We start from the raw sequence: 9,439 nt of genomic DNA, 5'->3' as shown, positions 1-9,439 counted from the left end.
CGCGACGGGATCTGGGCCTCGGGGGCCGGGAACGGGTCTCCCGGGCCGGCGGCGGCGGCTGGCGGCGGAGTGCCACGTGGCGGCTCCCGATTGGGCGCAGGGGCGGCGGCGGACGCGTCCGGTCGGATTCGGACGTGTCCGGCCGGCGCGGAGAGGGAAAATTAGGGCTTCGGGGAGAGGGGATCCGGAATATTGCGAGGGGGACCTATTTATAGGCATAGAGGGAGCTAGGAGAGTCCAAATGAGGTGCGGTTTTCGGCCACGCGATCATGATCGAACGCTCTAGATGATGGAGCAGAGTTTAGGTGGGTTTTGGGCCAAATTGGAGGGATGTTGGGCTGCAACACACACGAGGTCTTTTCGGTCCCTCGGTTAACCGTTGGAGTACCAAACGAAGTCCAAATGATACGAAACTTGACAGGTGGTCTACCGGTAGTAAACCAAGGCCGCTTGGCCAGTCTCGATCCAATCCGGAAATGTTTAATCCCCACACACGAAAGAAAGCTAGAAATGACCACCGGAGGAGAACTAAGCGCCGGAATGCAAAACGGGCAACGGGGAAAATGCTCGAATGTATGAGACGAACACGTATGCAAAAGCAATGCACATGATGACATGATATGAGATGCATGACAACGACAACAACACACGGAGACAAAACCCGAACCCGAGGAAATAAATATAGCTTAACGCCGGAAACGGCAAGAGTTGGAGTACAAATTGGGAAAGTTACATCAGGGGTGTTACAACACTCCACCACTACGAAAGGATCTCGTCCCGAGATCTAGGACTGAAAGAACACCGGGTACTCAGAATGGAGGTGATCCTCGTGTTCCCAGGTAGCTTCACGGTCGAAATGGTGTGACCACTTGACTTTGAGAAATTTGATTGACTTGTTGCGAGTCTTGCGTTCAGTCTCTTCAAGAATAGCAACTGGGTGCTCACGATAAGAGAGATCTTCTTGGAGCTCAATGTCCTCGAAGTTGACGGTGCGGTCAGGAGTCTTGAATCACTTTCGGAGCTGAGAGACATGGAACACGTCATGAACATTTGCAAAGTTTGAAGGAAGCTCGAGTTGATAGGCAAGGTCGCCTCTCTTGCTGACAATCTTGAAAGGTCCCACATATCTGGGGGCAAGCTTCCCTTTGATACCGAAGCGACGAGTACCTTTCATAGGAGAGACGCGGAGGTAAACATGATCTTCGATCTCGAAAGCCAAATCACGGTGCTTACTATCATAGTAGCTCTTCTGACGGGATTGGGCTGCTTTGAGGTTATCACGAATGACTTTGCACATTTCTTCTACCTCTGTGATTAAGTCATTACCCAAAAGCTGACGTTCACCGGTTTCAGACCAGTTGAGAGGGGTACGGCACTTCCTGCCATACAGAATTTCAAAAGGGGCCTTGCCCGAACTTGCTTGAAAACTGTTGTTGTAGGAGAATTCAGCATAAGGAAGACAATCCTCCCACTTCATGCCGAAGGAGATCACACAAGCCCTAAGCATATCTTCAAGAATCTGGTTGACACGCTCGACTTGACCGCTAGTTTGAGGATGGAAAGCTGTGCTGAAGCGGATGTTGGTGCCCATGGCCTTCTGAAAAGAATCCCAAAACTTCGAGGTAAAGATGCTGCCACGGTCTGAAGAGATCACTTGTGGAATACCGTGCAGAGAGACAATACGAGAGGTATAGAGTTCCGCCAATTGAGCTGCCGTGATCGACTCTTTGATAGGCAGAAAGTGAGCCACTTTGGTGAGTTTGTCGATGACAACGAATATAGCATCATTGCCACGCTTGGACTTTGGAAACACGAAGTCCATTTCAATGTGGTCAAACTTCCATTATGGAATGGCAAGAGGTTGGAGGAGACCTGCTGGCCTTTGGTGTTCTGCCTTCACTCTTCTGCAGACATCACATTCATTCACGAATTGAGCGATCTCGCGCTTCATTCGAGTCCACCAATAAGCTTGCTTAAGGTCCTGATACATCTTCGTGCTCCCAGGGTGGATGGAGAGGAGAGAATTGTGAGCCTCATTCATGATCACTTTATGAAGGTCACCTTTGGGTACAACAATACGATCCTCGAAGAAGAGAGTGTCCTTGTCATCAAGGCGGTAGCACTTGTACTTGGGCTGACTCTTGGCAATCCCAATCTTCACCTTTTTCACCATAGCATCAAGAAGCTGGGTTTGGCGAATCTGGTCTTCTAAGGTAGGAGAGACTTGAAGGTTGGCGAGGAAACCTTGAGGAACAACTTGCAGATTAAGTTTGCGGAAAGCTTCACAAAGCTCGGGTTGATAAGGCTTAAGAATCAGACTGTTGCAATAGGCCTTTCTGCTCAATGCGTCAGCAATCACATTGGCCTTGCCTGGAGTATACTCGATACTCGGATTATACTCTTGAATCATTTCGACCCATTGAGTTTGCCTGAGGTTGAGATTAGGCCGAGTGAAGATGTACTTGAGACTCTTGTGATCAGTGAAAATGTCCACTTTTCTTCCCAATAGAAGATGTCTCCAAGTCAGAAGAGCATGCACAACTGCCGCCAACTCGAGATCATGAGTGGGGTAGTTCTTCTCATTAGGCTTCAACTGGCGAGATGTATAAGCAACAACTTTCTTCTCTTGCATCAATACTGTGCCAAGACCTTGGAGAGAGGCATCACAAAAGACCTCGTACGGCTTGGATTCATTAGGCGGAGTCAAAACTGGAGCAGTGATCAATTTCTCTTTCAAAGTGTTGAAAGCAATATCACACTCCGGAGACCAAACGTACTTGACGTGCTTCTGGAGAAGATTTGAGAGAGGCTTCGCGATCTTAGAAAAGTTTTCAACGAATCTTCAGCAATAGCTTGCAAGACCGAGGAAGCTACGGAGTTGCTTCATGTTCTGAGGAGGTTCCCAATTCACAATTGCAGACACCTTCTCGGGATTTATGGCAATGCCCTTGGCAGAGATGATATGACCAAGATAAAGCACTTCATCGAGCCAAAATTCACACTTGGAGAACTTGGCGTAGAACTGATGTTCTCTGAGCTTATCAAGAACCAAACGCAAGTGCTTGGCATGATCTTCCTTGTTCTTCGAGAAAACCAGAATGTCATCGAGATAGACCAAAACGAAGTCATTGGTGTAGGCATTGAAGATGAAGTTCATCATGCGAGAGAACGTCGGAGGAGCGTTGACGAGGCCAAAAGACATGACAGTGTATTCATATGAACCAAAGCTTGTCCTGAAAGCTGTCTTGGGAATATCTTGCTCACGGATTTGAATTTGATGATAACCCATACGGAGATCAAGCTTGGAGAATACTTGGGCACCTTTGAGTTGTTTGAACAGCTCATTGATGTTGGGAAGTGGGTATTTGTTCTTGATGGTCTTCTTGTTCACTGGACGGTAATCAACACAAAGTCGGTCCGTTCCATCCTTCTTCTTCACAAAAAGAACACCACAACCCCACAGAGAAGAACTAGGCCGGATGAGACCCATTTTCTCTTGAATATCGAGTTGCTTCTTCAGCTCCTTCAACTCTTCAGGTCCGAGCTTGTAAGGACGTTTGCACACAGGTTCCGTGCCAGGCTCAAGATCAATAATGAATTCAACTGGCCGGTGCGGAGGCATTCCTGGAAGCTCTTCTGGAAAGACGTCTTGATATTCGCAAACGACTGGAATTTGAGAGATGGCATCGAATTAACCCTTCCCATTGAGAGAAAACAGACGGATTGTGTTATCCCGAGCGGCAAAGACAATTACATCCTCAGACAAATGAGTCAATTGAATCTGCCTAGCTGCACAATCAAGCTGAGCCTTGTGCTTAGAAAGCCAATCCATCCTGAGAATAAGATCAATATCTGAGTTACCAAGAACAATTGGGGAAGAAAGGAACTTGTAGTCACCCAATGTGATAGTAACCTTCGGGACGCAGGTGTTAGCTGTCATCTGCTTGCCCAGTGACACAATTTGCAAGGAACTTTGCAGATACTGTTAATCACACTCATACTTTGATGCAAAAGGTTTGGAAATGAAGCAATGCGATGCACCAGTGTCAAAAAGAACTTTTGCAGGAATATCATTAACAGGAAGGTTACCCATGATCACATCTGACGAGTCCTCTGCCTGAGCTGCATTCATCAAATTGACCTTGGCATGGTTGGGGTTATGCTTGACCACAACTGTACTTGCTGATCTCACAGGAGGAGGAGGAAGACGCCTCTGGTTGAAACACTTGTTGGCATAGTGATCCTTCTGTTGGCACTTGTTGCACGTGACCTCTGAAAGCGGACGGTGATACGAAGCACTCGATCTTGGAGCTTGAGACGAAGTCTTGTTCTGAAAGCCAGGGTTGGGTGGGTGGGAAGAACCACTGCCACCTTTGCTCTTCTGCTGATATGGCTGACGGAACGGAGGAGGAGGAAGCCAATACTTCTGCTGCTTGGCCACTTGAGTAGAGGAAGAAGGAGTAACATCTCTGGCTCACTTCTTGGAAGCATCACACTTCAACTGAGCAACCTCTTGCTTCAATGCCATGTTGTAGAACTCATCGTATCTCAATGGCTTGAAGAGAGCAAGAGCTAGCTGAATTTCTTCTCTGAGACCACCCCTGAAATGGTATATCATGCTCTTCTCATCCGGGACGTCCTGCTTGGCAAAGCGGGCGAGCTTCTGGAACAACTTGTTGTAGTCATAGACAGACAAAGAGCCTTGCTTCAGATTGCGGAATTCCTCATGCTTACTTTCAACCACGCTCTGAGGAATATGATGAGCTCGGAAATCTGACGGAAATCATCCCAAGTGATAACACGTCCACCCCTGGAATCCTTGTACTGCTGGAACCATTCTGCAGCTTGATCTTTGAGTTGGAAGGAAGCGGACTTGACAAAGTCCTCAGGCCTGACGTTACTGCACTCGAAATGCTTGCACAGATCCACAAGCCAATCGTCAGCATCGGTTGCCTCAACACAATTGCTGAAAGTCTTTGGCCCGTTAGCAAGGAACTGGTTGAGTGTAGCAAAGTGACTCTGATTGTTGCCTTGATTCCCTTGACTGCCTTGATTGCACTCTTGAAGAATTTGCATGATCAACTGTGTGTTTGCATTGGTTGCGGCCATCACAGCTTGCCATGCCTCTAGAGGAGGTGGAGGTGGTGGCGGATCAGGATTCGGAGTCGTGTGCGTTGGAGGAGCCATCCTGAAGAGGTTGACCACCATTAGCACATAGATAGATAAAATAAAGCTGAAGCCAATGGAATGAAAATTGCAACATATAGTCTTCACATCCGAACAAAATGAACGAATGCATTCCTCTTGAAATGGTCACATATCCATAAATTGAGAAGCCACGTAGAATTAAGGTAGAGAAATAAATCAACAAGGTACGAATCAAGAACGAATAATCGGTAAGAAATCCCAATCTCAAACCAATATCCGTGGAAGAAGAACTAGAGCTACTAGAATTCCCACCTATGAAACTCCCGAACCTTTCCGGTTATGTAATCAGGTGTTGGGGATACAGGGGAAGCATAATATCTCACCCAAACTAGCAATTCCTACATCCAGATGTATCCATCCTTCAACACATAACCAAGAAACCTTCGGAAACCATCTACCTCAACCTTCGAAAAGCATCCGTTATACAAGTTATGGCGATACTCCCGAACTCCCGCCCCAGTACTGGGTGGCATCGAGGTTATCTCACCAACGAACTGCATAAAAGAGATTTTCGATGTCGGCGTACTAAACTCAGGTATTCCAGAACTGCAACGATAAAATTATGATGACAACACCTCAGAGCTCAACTCCCCGGGACACTTCCACTAAACCCCTGACATGAGGCACCAAGACAATGTTCTCATCATAAAACCATCGGAACGATTCCAAGATACCCGCGTGATCCTAATTTTTTTTAGTGAAATTTGAGAAGAGAAGAGTCAAAACTCTACGTCAGGATGCCCTACCAGAGCGATGAGGAGACTGGGAAGTAAAAGAATTCCTAAACTCTCCGATATATAATTCCTAAATGACTGAAAACATTTTTCTAGACACAACTCGGCCACTAAAAACGATCAAGCAATGGGGCTCCTAAGGTCAGGGAAGGCTCTGATTACCAACTTGTAACACCCTCGACGCGACTATAGCTCCCACGTGTCGAGGCACGACTTAGAGGCATAATCGCATTGAAGGCATATGTCGCAAGTTAGGAAATCTTCACAATATCCCTTGTAATATAAATCATAAAGGGGAGATAACATAGTTGGCTTACACTCGCCACGTCAATCAAGTACATAAATAACATTACATCATCCAAACACTCATGGCCCGACTATGGCGCCAAAATAAAAGAGAACCCAACATGCGACACGGTCCCAATCACCCCCAACTGGGCACCACTACTGATCATCGGGAAAGGAAACATAGTAACGTTGAGAGTCTTCGTCGAACTCCCACTTGAGCTCATACGCGTCTCCTGGAGCGGAATCATCAGGTCCTGCATCTGGTGTAATAGTAATCTGTGAGCCACAGGGACTCAGCAATCTCGCACCCTCGCGGTCAAGACTATTTAAGCTTATAGGTATGGCAAGGTAAAATGTGAGTGGAACTGCAGCAAGCGACTAGCAAGTATGGTGGCTAACTTATTCGCAAAAGAGGGCGAGAAGAGGAGGCAAAGCGCGAGCGAGAAACTAGAGAACAACCTGCGCAAACATTACTCCAACACCGTGTCCACTTCCCGGACTCCGCCGAGAAGAGGCCATCACGGTAACACACTCAGTTGATTCATTTTAATTAAATTAAGGTTCAAGTTATCTACAACCGGACATTAACAAATTCCCATCTGCCCATAACCGTGGGCACGGCTTTTGAAAGTTCAAATCCCTGCAGGGGAGTCCCAACTTAGCCCACGACAAGCTCTCACGGTTAACGAAGGAATAGACCTCCTCCCAAGACGTTCCGATCAGACTCGGTATCTCGGTTACTCAAGACACTTCGACATGTTAAAACAAGACCAGCAACACCGCCCGAATGTGCCGACAAATCCCGATAGGAGCTGCACATATCTCTTTCTCAGGGCACACTCAGATGAGCGCTCCATACAACTAAAACCAAACCTCAAGTTTCCTCGAGGGGGCGCTGCACAGGACTCTAGTTTGGACCAACACTCGGAGGAGCACTGGCCCAAGGGGGGCTAAAATAAGATGACCCTCGGGCTCCGGAAACCCAAGGGAAAAAAAGGCTAGGTTGCAAATGGTAAGACCAATGTTGGGCATTGCTGGAAAAGCTTTAATCAAGGCAAAACATCAAGGGGTTCCCATTATAACCCAACCGCGTAAGGAACGCAAAAATCCGGGAACATAACACCGATATGACGGAAACTAGGGCGGCAAGAGTGGAACAAAACACTAGGCGAGAGGCCGAGCCTTCCACCCTTTACCAAGTATATAGATGCATTAAGATAACATAGCAAAATAATGATATCCCAACAAGTAAATAAATGTTCCAACAAGGAACGGCCTTCAATCTTCACCTGCAACTAGCAATGCTATAAGAGGGGCTAAGCAAAGCGGTAACATAGCCAATCAACGGTTTGCTAGGACAATGGTGGGTTAGAGGTTTGACATGGCAATTTGGGAGGCTTGAAAGCAAGTGGTAGGCATCGTAGCATTGGCATAGCAAAAGAGCGAGCAAACTAGCATAACAAAGATAGTAGTGATTTCGAGGGTATGATCATCTTGCCTGCACAGTTGTCAGAGTTGACTGGATCCTCGAAAGCAAACTCAACGGGCTCCTCGTTAGCGAACTCGTCTCCCGGCTCTACCCAAACAAGACAAACAAGCAACAAGGATACAATCAACCACGTGCAAGACCAAGCAATATGACGCAATGATGATATGCTATGCGGAATGCGATGCGGGATGCAAAATGCAAGATATGACAGAAAATGCATGAACCTGGCCTCAACTTGGAAAACCAAGTGTGCCACTGGAAAGATGAGATGAAATCGCTTGAAAACGATATAAAGAACGCCGGAATCGGAGTTACTGTTTGGAAATGGCAAGCGATTCAAATATGACACCGGTCTGCGATTTACAGCAAGTAGCCAACTAAATGCAATGAGATGAACATGCTACAGCAACCAAACATGACAACAAAATACATGGCAGGGATGCACACAAGATGCTTAACAAAAGTCTAGCACTGAGCTACTGTCAATTCATCCAATAACAGGTTCAAACAAGCATGGCAAAAATGCATATGGCAAACAGATCTCAGACAGTGAAATCAACACTTGTCTGGAATTTCAGATCAGGTAGCCCTCTTGGGAGCCACAATACTACATGTTACAGGACCTGAACATGGCAAAGTAAAGCATGGAATGGAGATACTCAAAGAACTTAACAAAAGTCCCTTAGTGACCTTGAGCCAAAAGGGATCAGAAAATACAATTGCAAGCACGTGAACATAGCAAAAACATAATCAATTTTCAGACTTAGTGAAACTGACACATGCTGAAATATAACTCAAGTAGGCATGTTTACGAGCTCGATGCACTCACTACGGTGCAAGTCATGGCAAGAAAAGCATACAACCATAAAGAAGGCACAAATTCAATCTAGACATGGCAAGAACAATAGCATAGCATACATGGATCAACTACAACATCACCAGCAAAATTGCAAACAAGTTGACAATCTGCCCAGATTCACAAAGTAGCAAAAGTAGAGCTCGATTGACTCAAGCTAGGGTGCTCCATAATTGCAAACAAAGGCATGTATGGATAGAGCACTACAATATTAACAAAACATCCTTACTGATTATCCTCAAAAGTGGCACAGATCACTAGGAAACAACAAGAACATATGGCATCATGAGATAAACAGCTCCAGGACTTAGTGAAATTACCAAGTCCCTGAAAACAGACTTAGCAAGTGCACCACTTTACAAGCTTGCACAAGTCACCACACACATCATAAAAATACATGGGTTGCACCTCTGGAAAGATGACTAAACCCTAAACAAAACACATGTAGAGCATCAGGGCATATCATGCACACATTAATCATGGCAAAAATGACAAAAACCTAAACGGAGCAGCAGATCTGACAATTAACTCAAGTAGCCCTCTTCTAACAGCATTTCGGGCATCAAGATGAACTCAAATGAAAATGATGCAATGGAATGAAATGATGTACTCTCTGAGATGAACATTTTGATATGCTATATGCATGAATCGAAGCTACAGATGCAAAGTTATGGAGCTATGAACATGAGCACTTGAAACGGAAATATTAGGGACTTAGACGAAAATTCAACCTCCCAGATCTAGGGTTGACCCGAGGCACGCGAATCGAGGACGGCGGCGCGCATTGTTCACTAGAGGCGGCGGCCGGAGTGGGAGAAGGAGATGGCTGGAGTTGGGGCCGGCCGGAGCGAGGTCGACGGCGGG

The sequence above is a fragment of the Triticum aestivum genome, chromosome 5A (genome assembly GCF_018294505.1).
Source record: "Triticum aestivum cultivar Chinese Spring chromosome 5A, IWGSC CS RefSeq v2.1, whole genome shotgun sequence".
In the NCBI taxonomy this organism is placed as follows: domain Eukaryota; kingdom Viridiplantae; phylum Streptophyta; class Magnoliopsida; order Poales; family Poaceae; genus Triticum; species Triticum aestivum.
Note: the sequence above shows the minus strand (reverse complement) of the source record.